The sequence below is a fragment of the Crocodylus porosus genome, unplaced genomic scaffold (assembly GCF_001723895.1).
Source record: "Crocodylus porosus isolate Cpor-Errol unplaced genomic scaffold, CroPor_comp1, whole genome shotgun sequence".
NCBI classification, from domain to species: domain Eukaryota; kingdom Metazoa; phylum Chordata; order Crocodylia; family Crocodylidae; genus Crocodylus; species Crocodylus porosus.
Genome location: NW_017728950.1, coordinates 1,800,766 through 1,814,521, shown reverse-complemented (window position 1 = coordinate 1,814,521; position 13,756 = coordinate 1,800,766). Strand labels below are relative to the sequence as shown.

The 13,756-nt window shown below is 41.3% G+C and overlaps 1 long non-coding RNA gene across 1 annotated transcript; it reads left to right on the top strand.

Moving 5' to 3' along the window:
- Window positions 1-7,421: 7,421 nt before the first annotated feature.
- On the top strand, window positions 7,422-12,214 carry LOC109323720. The gene is made up of 2 exons (XR_002104729.1): window positions 7,422-7,705; window positions 8,625-12,214. It is a non-coding gene; the product is annotated as an uncharacterized LOC109323720 (long non-coding RNA).
- The last annotated feature ends 1,542 nt before the right edge of the window (window positions 12,215-13,756 follow it).

Here is a 13,756-nt window from a genome sequence, read left to right as displayed (position 1 = left end):
GGGATAAAATATCAGTTGATCTCCCTGCAAGAATTACATGCTCCGTCTTTTCTTAAAGAGTGAACCTGCGTTTGTCTTATTGTTTGTGAATGCCTTTCTAACATGAAACCAGCATGTGGGAAGCAAATGGAATTAAAAGGGTTATCTTTGATTCATTCTGATAAAAGAAAATAAAATTAGCATACGCTATTTTGCATTAGGTATGTCTTGAAGGACTACACTTTAACTCTAGATCTACCATTTATTAGATCTCTTCTGAAGAAAGCCTCATAGCTGGAAAAAAATATTAACCTCCATTTTGAAATAACTTTATGAAACTGCAGAGACGCTGCTGAGTTAGATTAAATATAAGATAAATCATAGAAGCATTCCAAGTGTGGAGTTTGGATTTAATAATCTGCTGTAATGTCACTACTCAAATCATAGCGTAAAATCCACAAAAAAAAATTTATACTAACTGTTCTCATTGACCAAACCGAGTGAAATCATGTGGAGAAAATTAAGCACAGAAGGAACAGTAAATTTATTTATTAATATTCTTTCCATTTTTTTGCAATAAATAGTATGTTAATAAGTCAGGAAATATATTTTATTCTATGTTCCATTTAACATTTTCCTTGTGATGAAAATTATCCTGTTTTATTGCCAGTATCATTTCAATAGTTAAATACCAGGAACATTGCAGGTAGTACTCAACAACAACATGTATACAGCTCAGAATGAAACATTTGGGGTTTCTCCTAGAATCATTTACAAGGGCCAGGGTCAGTGATTCTCATCTGGGTTGCTGCAGAACCCCAGGGTGCCATGAGGTCCTTTCAAGGGTGCTGCAGGATTCTGCACTGTGCTAGGACTGTTAAGTTTGCAAACATGATTCACAAGATATACCCAGGCTAGAGACAGATATTCAAAAAGCCTGAGCCTGAATTGATTCAATCCTTGCAGGTTAGTCTAACCTGGCTAGGCTAAACCGGTTTGTAACTGCACAGACATCCCCTCTGGACTGAAAAAATTCACACACATGCCTGCATTGGCTCAGGCTAGAAGCTGAGGGGCACTAGACTAGCCCTCCCTTCCCTCCTACAGGGCTGAGCCGAGGGGGGCATGGCCAGGCCCCAGCAGGACACTCTGATGTCCCTCCCCACCCCCCAGCAGGGAATGTTTATCACCCCTAACTCAGTGTTTATTAACCCATTAACAAAACAAAGCCTCTCTCCATTAGTTAAAGCTCTTTTTAAACAGCTTTTCCAAGGAGGGATGTTACCAGCTACCTGTTGATTAGCTCCAAAAAGCCTGTCTGCCTTTGTTGTCACCCACAGCATGGACTGTAGCCAGCATGTGCTCTGCTAGCTAATGCTGAGAGGTGTAAGGCAGAGGGGCAGGGGGAATAATCCCTGCTTGGCAGGGAGAAGCCAGGCACACACCTGCAGTCTCTGTCCAGCTGCAGCCAGGGAGCAGAGGGGAGGGGCCAGCTCTGCTGTGCAGCAGAGAGCCCCGCCCAGGCCAAAGAGCATGCTGGGATGCTGGGGGAATCTGGTTTATCTTAAAGTAGCAAGGGAGCTAGGACAGACATTGCATAAACCAGTTTGATTCAAATCAGTTAAGTCTGATACTACATTCACCCAGGTTTATCTCAAACTGGTTTCAGCCATTTTCAAACTGGTTTATGTGCACTGAACATCCTTTCTGTTACAGGTTTAAATGAGTTTCTGATCACTTCTGATTAAATGTGTAATGTCTATCCCTAGCCCTAGAGATTTCAAATTGAAATTCATAGTATTAAAACCATTCTGACCTGTTGTGGTCTTTCTGAGTTCTTTGCAATAGGAGAATTTCTTTGCTATTTCTCTGTAGTCAAAGAATACATGAGAACTAAGAGGTGACAGTTTTCAAGGGGTGCTTCAAGCCTAAGAAAGGGTGTCTCAAATATAGAAAGGTTGAGGACCACTGGCCTACATGAAGATACTGATCTGAGCTAGGACTTGGGATCTATTAGCTGTAGCTAGTCATGTTATAGATAGATATCATGGAGTGCTTTCCACAAATAAGTACCAATCACAGCTTCATTTTTACTACATTAGATCCTGATTCACAGGCCACTTAAGTCAAAAGAAGCTTTTCCATTCATTCCAGTGACCTTGGGTCAGTCTCTAATGGCAATTAACTAGCAATGTTAGGCGGTTAATGCCCATATACAGTGCATGGGAAATGCTAGATGCCTTGGAATGGATCCAAACCAGCCAGCACGCTGAGTGAAGAACTGAGAGGTAGGTAACAGGAAATGCTGAAAATATGGGTGCATTAATCCATTCTCTGCTTCTTCTGAATGTGGGCATCTGCAGCTTTTCTTTCACAAACAGAACAGGGACCACTCTCCCTTTTTTTTTCAATTGGAGAAGAGTTTTCAAAAATGTTTTCTCTTTATACAGAATCCTAATAGAGCACTCCTCTAAAATATGGGAGAACCAGATTAAATTCTCTCCCTTGCCTGGGGAGTTTCAAACACACATTTCACACCTCCCAGAAGAATGCCCTACTCACTAGACTGTAGCCTTTTCTGAGTGGGGGTACTCTCTGCCCCTTCCAGTTGAGGCTGCTACACTGTGCAGAAAACAGTTAAGGCTTCATTAGCTCATTGAGCTAGAAAGCAAAAATGAGAATGACCATATACTGAGCAGCAGAAGCACTCACCCAGAGAAGGGAATGCGGGTTCCTAACCCTTCTCAAAGGATTGTCTATGCATTCAATATGAAACAGAGAACAAAATACGTAAGCAGCAGTAGAGCACAGGTTGGCACCCACGTTCCCTCTGCACCTGCAGCTGAACGGCGTGACTTCCTCTTCTACGCATACTGTCACTCTCACTCCCTGGCTGCATGAGACTTTAACAGTTTGCTGCATCATGGTACAGCTCAAAAGGGTGGAGTGTGGCAAACCTGAAAATAAGTTAGAAGCAGTTGGTTAAAGCACTCTCCTTGGAGTGTGAAAATGTAAGCTTGAATCTTCTCAGGCAGGAGAACTGAACATGAATCGCCTTCTGCTTTCAGAAATGCATTTGCTGCTAAGCTACTGTATAAGCGAGAGGGGGTACCACTACCAGACCCTCCTCCAGCTGTTCTAAAAGAAGGGGCAGCCATCACAGCATTTTTAAGGAGCCCAGTCATATACCAGTATTAGCAAATTATACGAATGCACACTGGATCTAGCTCCCCAGGAGGGATAGGCAACAGAGTACCTAGATTCTGGATCCTGATCTGATTTAGGCATGAAACTGGCACTGAGCTGCCCAGCCTTATCCAGCCTGCGGCACTCCTGGACTAATGCAGAAGCAGAACTTCAAGCATGTGGGGAATCTTAAAGTCAAAAACTGAGGAACAGAGCCCTCTGGGATTAGGTAGCATCTCAAAAGTGGTTTTTAGGAACTGAGTTTTGGGCTTAAGTGCTTAAATTCCACCTAAGTGTACTTTAGGTGACAACATTTGGTCTTGCATCTGTTTCCTTGTATTTTTTCTGCAGGGAGTTTATTGGATGGCTTTGGTTTTATGCCATCTTCTTTAGGAAAGTATATTTTAAAAATGAAAGGGAAGCAGCAGATAATCCATCTCTTACTGTCTTCAAAGCAAGACAGGATGCCTACCTGAGAGATATTTTTATGAAATCCAAACAGGAATAGCAGGATAATCTGTTGCCCTGTGATCAGACTAGATGATTTAATGGTAATTTCTTTCTTTAAAATCTCTAAATCTAATAACTAAAAAGTGAACACCATTTCATCATAGTGTTAGTCAGTTGGAACCATTTCTGTATCTGATGCAGTCCCTTTGGAAAGTGCTTTGTGATGCTTGGATGAAAAGTGCTGAATAAGTGCTAATTGTTATTATGAGCACACAAAAGCTGTAGTTGCAGGGTTCTTAATGTCTCTTATGGGTTCCCATCTCAGAGATTTCAGTAAAACTGCATTTTTTGCTGCAGTACGTTGAAATATTTCCATTCAGAAAAGTGTTGTTACTCACGGAGGCCACATAAGCACAAGCTTACCTCTAAGCATATATTTCGTTTGCTGTATTTGTCATATACTTAAAGTTTGCCAAAAGAACTATTTGGCATAACAGAGCTTAGTATTCATACTGAGTCATCCTAAAGAAATCCCTTTGAAAACAAACAAAAACAGCCCCGAGTATGTTCACATGCACTTAGTGTTACTCATATCACCACCAGCAATTATTATTTTTTAATATTAGTATAAATCCAAACACCATCGAGAGAATTGCTGCTGTAGTTTTCTCAGAGCTCAGAAGCAAAGCAGCCAGCACTAAGGTCTCAAGCAAAATAAGCAGTGCTATTTGGAAGCTGATTATTCACCTGGTTGACTATTCACTTGGTTTTTTCCCTTTTCTTCTCCATAGAATAGGGGGCTGGGAGTGGGGCTGGGGGGAGGGAGGGAGCTCTATGTTGATAGAAATACTGTTTTTCTGATAAGTCATAAAAATGATGTCCTGCCTGCATGCTAAAATTAAAGCCCTTTTGGCACTTTGGGTAAGAACTGGAGAGCTGTCCTGGTCAAATTACAGTTTGAGAAATTACATTTTATCTCCTTACATTCCCCCTGTAGTTTCAGTTGTATATGGTGTTTTTCACTTTTCATTTAAAAATGTAACAATGTGGTGTGCCTTTACACAGCTGCTGTGCTCCACCCCACAGGTGGCCGCACTTCACTGATGGGTAAAGTGATTTCTGTTTACAGAAAAAGCAGCTTTTAGAGTCTGTAAATGGTTTTAGGGTCCTTGGGGAGGAAAGGCATGGTATAGGAATGTAAGCTATTTTGATTATTGTTAGAGAGAGGGACAAACCCCACAAGGAAGTAAAGCAAAGCTAAAATCTTGTAAAAAAAATCTCCAGGTGTACAATCTCTAAGAGTAGAAACACTATTAATAAAATGAATAGTTACGATTTTAATTGCAATGTTCAGCTTTAAAAAAGAGAAGTTGGCAGAGGATGAACTAACATGCGCCCTCCCACCCCCCTTGATACCCAGAAAGGCCTACCTTCAAGTATTTACATGAAAATAATAAATTCTCCCAAGTGTTGATGACCTGACAGGAACGTTATTACATTACAATCAGAGAAGCCAGTTTTCCACCAGACAACTAAGATGGTACTAGGCAACAATTCCTCTGGAGGACTGAGAAGGTATTCATTAAAGTGTGATCCACTGGGATTTGTTGCACTGAAGATGATAATCCAGTTCTCATTAACTATGCAATGTGAACATAGACGGCCCCCATGGCTGTTGGCTTTGGGCTTTAAACTTAGCCCTGCATCCTTGGCGCATTTGAAATCCTGTCAGCAGCACTGTGAGAACGCTGTCTGAGACACAGCCAAAAGGCAGGCAGCGCTTTGGGAATGCGACCAAGTGAGAATTAGGCTCTCTTTTTAGCACAGAATGTTTTTGTCAATTAAAAAGAAAAAAAAAGGGATCTGGGATTTGAACAAACTTGTTAGATTCTGATCTGTGGCCTTACATCACTTTTTCCATGTTTCCCCTTGGAGCAACAGCGTCCACAATTTAAATAAAAAGGCTCCATATACCCATGAACACTTTTACATTGGCAGAATATCCCCGAATTCTCCCAAGTCCTCACCTCTCCTAAATGATCGGTGTCACAACAGCCACCCTAACAGTATGGCTCCCTTTTCTGTCTGCTAACACAACTGTGCTAGCTCCTGTAACTGATCTTAGGTCTTGGGGGGACAGCTGGACAGGTGGACCTACCAACAAACTATTTCTCTATTTTTGAAAGGCAGTGGGTATCACAGTGCTTCTGGGAAATCATATTCTTTCAGAGCCTGAATCTTCTACAAAAGAGCCCTTTTTTAAAAACAAATCTCCCTGATTGAATCTTACCCAGGCTTTCAGTGACTAAATATTTGGATAATCAGGATTTACCTGTACTACATACAGCCATTCCAGGAAAATTCAACTGATGAAATCTTAAAAGAATTTAAGCTTCAACTTAACAGCTACTGGGATATTTACAAGATTAAATTATCACATATGGCTCATTATAACAACTTTTACCAATATACTGAGTTCTGTCTGGCTAGCTTTCTGTTCCCTAATGCTATGACTTCATTGCAGAATCAACTTGAGTTACCTGCTCAGCCTACTAGCTCACATAAAAGTCACGAAACTGCAAAATAATACTGGAGCTGCACAGAGAGACTTTGTTGTACTAATTCAAGCTGTAGCCATCACTGCCAGAAGGGTCAGCCCGTTCGCATTAAAGATGCCACTACCTTCGAAAATAAGTGAGATTCACTGAAGTTCAGAGCAATATTTCAGTTATAAGTGAAGGCCCCTCTGAAAGAATGATTAGTCCTGAAACAACTTGAATATAGCTATTTAACAATGCCTCAGAGAGTAAATGTGGATAATACATGAGTAGAGAGAGGTAGTTAGATGCATTCATCTCATGTTAAGTAGAGTTACAGCTTAGAGACGAATTGTTAAAGTTAGAGGATATTTGGCAATTTGGGGTTTTCACAAGCACCTGTACACTCAAAAAACACCATTTTTGGTTCTTCCAGGTGTAAAAATTTAATTAGCGTGCTTGTGAGAAAGATAGTGCCACATCCTGGGTGAAGCACCAGAGGGAGATACTGGCTCCCAACCTCCATCGCTGCCTCCATGGCAAACTTGGCGACTGTCCTATTTTATCTATGGTTCTCAAGGTACTGTATACCATGCGGGGTCTTTGGGGCACAATATAGCATGGCCACACACATATCCCAACCCCCAGTCTCCCCTGGCAGTCAGAGCTGCAGTTAGGTGTAACAGTTCTCTGAATAAGCTTTGTTTCTCATGGGGTTACATCAAGGCAAGGTTGATGGGCTACATTAATTAACACCAGGAGAATCTTTGAGGATGATTTCCATCTTTTAAGCAGCCTGAAAAGAAAAGACTGAAAGAGAGAATCTGTCTTATAGTGGACAGATATCTTCAGAATTTGGGTCAGTGAAAATCAAATGCAAAAAGCCCATGAGACAAAGTAAAAATATCTGAAATGTTATTCTAACCCACATGGTTTTTCCTTGTTTACCATAGTCAGCGTATAAGGTACAACAATGCCCTTGCCTGTGTGCTCTTCAGAGAGCTAACCTGGAAATATTTAGACCTAAAAAAAGCATGAATCTGTAGTGCTTATGTTAAACAAGTCTTGTAGAGCAAAGGCTAGAGCTGAGTGAAAGTTTTCAGGTGGGAGTCTTATACACCAAAGAAAATGCATATTTGGGTTGACAATAACAATTAATTAATTCATATAAAATGTGCTGAATTGTTTTAGCAAAAAAAGTTAAATGTTTTCAATAACAATTTTTGATCTTTTTTTTGTTTCACAATAATACTTTTTTTCCCTCCCAAATCTAACCTCAATTAAATGTAAAAAGAAGTTAAAGAAAAACTGAAAACAAAATGAAACATTAATTTTTTTGGCCAAATGAAATGTTTAGTTTGACCCCAACTGAAATTTTTTTGGCTTTCATTTTGGCAGGAAAACAAAACAAATCAAAACAAAAAATATTTCCAGTAATCCTGAAATTACACTTTTTTTCAGCTCTTCAGTTCAGTCAGTAAGCTGAAAAATCACTTACTCACAGGCCTTACGAACTCAGTGGACTTACGAACCAGTAAGTGTGGTATAGTCCTGTAGAAGGGCACTAAGGTGCTCGCTACTGGAAAAGCAGCAGCATGGGCCCAGGTGCCGGTTGCTGGGGGCAACCAAGAGGCGCTGAGGGCCCACACCTGGTGAGTCAGCCGACCCGAAGGGGCAGGGCTGACCACTATAAGACCCAGACAGGAGGCTGGGAGCCTCTTTCCCTCTCCCTCTCCCAGAAGCCAGGAAGGAGGAGTACTGTTTGACCAAGGAAAAGAGCTCGGCCCTGAAGGTGGAAAAGGGAAAAGGCCCAGATGTACAAGCCACTAGTTACACGGGTGAGAGATGTGGTGTGGTTTGGAGAACATTTTAGCTAGGAGGCTTAGATTTGCGTTATAGCCGATCGGCTTATGTTATTGCTTTTGTTGTTGTTAGACTGGAGGAGGCCTCATAGGGGCTCCGCCGTAGCATGGGGACCCCGGCACCAGAGAGGGCACAACATTCAGGGGTGCACTGACCCCAGCCCTGAGAAAGGGGGCAGAGGACTGGAAGGGGGCCGGGTAAGGCTGAGGCTGCCTGAGCCCTAAAGTGAGAAGCCCCAGTGCAAGCGAGAAGCCCCAGTCCGGGGCGTTGCGAGACAAGCCAGAGGGCGCCAGTGGGGCGCGGAAAAGGAAATTGACCAAACAATGTCCAGTATAGTTGCGAGGCTTGGGGCATGGTACAGAGGTGGTTGGAGCCAAACATAGCCCATAAGGCTGGGGTGCACTGAGTCACCCAAGACAGAACTAAGATCGAGATACATCAGAGCACCGCGTCAGACAGGACTAAGGGCAGCCTCCCTTAAACATTATTAACATCAAAGATGTGGTGGGCGAGATTGTGAGGGTGCTTTTAATATCCCCTTGGCATGGTAGGAGCGCTAGGGGAGTTCACAGCCACCCCTAGGACCCCGCACCGTCACAAACCCGTTAGAGAGAGAGACAGAGAGTCCCATGTTATTGCCAGAGAACATTACCATAGAATCAATACTTTCTACAAAATGTAATATTTGTTTTTCATTAACTTCTGCATTGCTCTTGTAGTAGCAGACCTTCTTGTGGGAGCTTCTTTTCAAATACATGCCTTAACTTTTTGTTTCAGAATGATAAGAAAGGAGCTTGTGAGTTCTTTTTCTCTCCTTCCAAAAACTCTCCTGCATGTTGTGAAAATAGCCCCACTCCAGTGGCACATTCTTTATTCTCAGTCTGTGATACCAGATCTTATTATTTTTGTGCACTGGTCCCACTTGAAACTTTAAAGTGTAAATTCTTTGGGATGGTCACGTATTTGTCACTTGCTTGTCACAGGAAAAAGGGAATGATGTTGTAGTTAAAGCATGGAGCTGAAATTCAAGAGAGAGGAGTTCAGTTCTGGATTTCACACTGGGAAACTGAGCATGCCACAAAGGACTAGATCACGGACCCCATACTCATGCCGTTGACTATATTATGGCAACTTTTACTAGTGGAACTGGAACACTATCTGGCCTTAAACTTTCTATACCCCAATTCATCTTGTTTAAAATGGGTATAGTTTTTTTTGCCCCCGACTGCAAAGGAGTCTTGTGAGGTTAAATTGATTCATGTTTGAGAGAGAGTCATGTAATTGCTTGCAAAGGCATTTTAACTATTGTGAAAAGCCTTCTGCTACTACAGTGCCGTATAAATAATAAATAATAGTGTCAGTAGGCTGGTAATAAATTAAGCAGACTGTATTAAAACTGATTTCACATTGCAGAAGAAAGTAAATTATTAGGTGTTATAGTTGCAAACATTTTGTTTTATATGCTACTTCCAAGAATAAAAATATTATGCCAAATGAAAAAGAGGTGTGAACCAATCGGCCCTCTGGATGGCTGTCCCTTCTTTTAGTGGTAATAGTCCTGTCATGCTGTTTTACAAGGCAGTAATCCAGTCACCAAGTGGAGAGACTACAAGACCAAAGGTCTCATGGTTTATGCCAGCAAGAAAACCAAATTATGGCCTTGTAAAACAGTATGACAGTGCTATTATTGCTCTTGTGCTACAACTGCTTAAAAATAGTCTTATACAAGTTTAACAAAATATCTCCAGTAACTTATCAAATGAGACCATCAACTAAGCGAAGCATGGCTGAATTTTTCCAGAATAATATAGCATGGCTTAGAACAGGTTCCAAAAACTGGGAATCAACATGACCTTTCACCCACCTTATTACTATGAACTAAACCTGAACCTAACCCAAGCCTGCTAAACCTTCTTCATTGTATTTTAGCTTTACACATCACCACAGTTCCTAGTCTAAGGCAGAATGGAAAATAAAGAAAGGCTTCTTTGCATGATGCTTCAATCTGTCTTGAAGGGTGATCTGGTTTGGTTAATCAAGGAAGGTTGACCCAAGCATCTCCAAGACCTACTTCGAACTAAAGAATACCTCCCAGGCTTCTGAGCCAGCTCATGCCTCAATACAATCTGGGGCAATATAATATTGAGAGGAGAAATTATCTTATTTGGACTGGAGATGTATGTGAAGACAAGAATGTTTTAAGACAATAATGAGGGCCTGAATTGCTCAGATCTGAACTTACCCAAAAGTTTATGGTTGCTTAGACTAAATAGTATCAGGCACAGTTCTATTACTGATGGAGGGAGATGACATCTTAGATACTTCAGTTTGGACAAGTTTTTAGGGAGTCAGATGGTGGATGTCTGATTGCCTCATTTCCACTGTAGTTTCCCCAGCCAGGCTATATCTCCCATGATGCATGGACTTTTTTTGATGCATAGTTCATGGCTCAGTAAGAGTGACTGATGCATCATGGAAATCCACAGCACAAACCTGGCTCATGGAAAATACCCTGGGAGGTGTGATACTGCTGAATTAAAATTTGGATAAGGAACATATTTTTGTTGAAAATTGTTGGTTTCTACCTTAAGTATTTTGGCTGAAAACTTTCCATTTTGACTTTTTCTTTCTGCAAAAAAACCAAAAACAAATCAGTTTTTGCATGGAAAAAAATATTTTCCAACCCTTGTGATTTTAGGTAATGTTAAAAAGTTGCCACCACTTAAACTGTAAAGCTCTGGGGGCAAGGGAATGATTGTGGTTAGCTGCCTGAACAATACCAGCCACAGTGGGGTACTGGACCATGATTAGAATGCTAAATGTTACTACAATAATAATAATGCAGTAATCTCAATCATATTACTTTACAGCAGCATTGCTATTCACTTTAGCCTTGTTTTCTCTGCAAAAATGAGTTGTGTTAGACCCTGACCTGAAGGAGACATGTTAACTAACAAAATATTAAGCACAGCTTTTCATTCAGTGTTGACAGGTACCATCCTGTTTAACACACTGTCAGTTAACTCTATATAAACTCTGCTGGAACCATAGGCTCACCCATAAGGAGTTTGTAGGATATCTATATGGACTGCTGAATTCCCTGAATATAATGAAACTCCATGTCAATTAGCACATGCTACTGGCTAGGCTGTAATACAAACTGATTTTCTAGTGAAGGCAAGCACTTATTGTGCAGGACTGTTTACAGATATATCCTGTCCACCAACCATTTACTGTCTTCTATAGGACATCTAGCTATGTTTCAACACAGTTGTGAAGAGTTTGGTCTTTTGCTGAGTGTGGACAAACATGAAGCATGTTCAGTATCATGTCAACTAACCAAGACCAAGACATTCTGGGAACCAACATCTTTCATTGAATACCATCTTGTAGTGGTGGTACTGCACAGTGGACATTATGCTTATCCATTTACCTCTCCAAGCATTTATAATACTCTAATCACTGTTGTATCTGAATGTATCAACAAGGTGCAGTATGCTGGAAGTACCAGGCCCTGTCAGACCTGGTAAAAGATGATGCACACACTCCCTAATGAATTGGGATGGTATAACTCAGCACTGGAGTTGTCCCTTAATCTTTTAAAGACATGCTTCTGAGAAAAGCAACAGTAATTGCCAAAAGATCCTAATCCAGGCAATGGAAAATAAATAAGCAATTAACTGGCCCGGAAGTAGAAGTGAAGGCATATTTAATGCATCTAATAACTGTAAATATTCAGGAGAGGAAAAGTCATCACATTCAATTCTAAGTTTCACTTATTTGTTGCCTCTACTAAACCGATTTTCCAAATAAAACTGTGAATAGCATATGTGATATTTCTTAAAGACATCATTAAGTAAGAAAGCTGGCAAGGCTTCAAATAAAATAAACAATACACAGGGAGTACTATTCATTTTAACAGCTTGAATGCATCCATAGATGATGATAAGGAAAGCAAAGCCCAGATGCTCAGGCCCTCCACAATTCTCTTTAAAAATGAGGCTACTCATACTGTCCAAAAAAGGATAAGAATGAACTAAGAAGCCGGATTTTGTTCAAGGTCTCAGAGTAATTATATATTTTACAACTCTTTCAACACAACACTTTGCTTAAGCATGGGAACACTCTAGCAGACTTGTAACAATATTTCCATACTGTACATTTATTGCAGCTACTCATTAAGTCAAATTGCTAGTACATGAAGTCATGTGGAAAAAAGAGGGATTTAAGACATAACATTTGCAGGATGCAAACATGAGAAGTGAAGATTTTTTCATCAAACTTTGGTTCCCAGTCAAAGCAAAATTCCAGTGATCATGCAGAGGGGAGCCAGAGGAGGGAGATTAAAATTAATTTGAAAATGATTTTACATTCAATTTCTCAGCAAATTGCAGCTCCCCACCAGGTTTTCTAGTGGCAGATACAGTTGCAACTATGTACTTGAAATGAAAATAATAAAGGTCCATTAGCAATCAATATTGTGTTGAAAAGGAGAGAGACAGAGAGAGAGAAACAACCACAGTCATTCTTTCAATACTCACTGGGTGCATCTACATGCGTGCTTTACCGAAGAATTGACTTATTAGCTCTGCAGTGAAGCATCACTATCAACATGTGCACCCCTATTACAGTGCAATAAAATAATTAACTCCACTGTAGGATGGTACTGTTTAGGACAAGTACTGTCCTCCAGCAGAGTAATAATGTGCACCAAAACACACATGTAGAGCGTGGCTGGGGCTGTCTGGGGCATGAGGATACTCCAGTGTGGGGGCTGTTTGCCAGCTAGCCCCACGCTGTAGCACCTTCATGCCCCAGCCAGCCCTTTTGCAGCACACTGAGCCAGGGCTGAGCAGCTCCGGACTGGCAGGCTGACTCTCCAGGTCAACACTGGTGCGCTCCCTGACAGGCAGCACTCCTTGGTTAGGCGACGGGCAGGGGAGGCAGGCAGGAGCACTGGTGTCCCCCCTGCAAGTGCCATCTGGGGAGTGAGGGCACCAAAAGAAGGGCTGCTGGCCCTTCTGGGAACACCGCTGGCATTTCCAGATTAGTGCAATCGGCTGTGGGGGGGACCGCTGACTGGCCACTGAGGAGGCACGTGCCCCCCTGACACAGAAGGCACCAGTCACCCGTGCAGCCAGGGTTGCTCTGCCATGGCTCAACATGCTGCAGTCCCAGGCACACATGCAAATGCTGCACCCAGGAGCAATGAACTATGGTACGAACTGTACTAGAATTTATTGCTACATGCTAATTGCACATGGAGATGCACCCACTGGAGTGTCAACTATTATTCTTTCTTCAGGTTTAGAGATTCAGTCTTAGTATTTGACATTGATAAAAACTTCTAAAAGACAAGATGAAGTATATCATTTCATGTTTTAAGAAAAGGTTCCCCAAAGGCTATTTTTCATTTCTAAGGCATGCTTGTTTATGCAGCAACGGATAAAGGAACTTTGAGCCAATTTCATGCATCAGATGAAGTGAACTTAGGCTCATGAAAGTTTATGCTGATTTAGTTAGCCTATGAGGTTCAGATCTACCCTACCTTCTGCCTGACTTTGGACTAACATGGCTAACTACCTCTCTCTACTCTACTATTATGCCAGTGAAACTCTATTAATACCGATGGAATTACATCAACTTATTACTGAAATGAGAAAGTGGAGAACCAAGTTCAATAACTGTAAATTCCCATGCAAAAAATGTCACCAAATAACTACTGACAATTCATGAGCTAA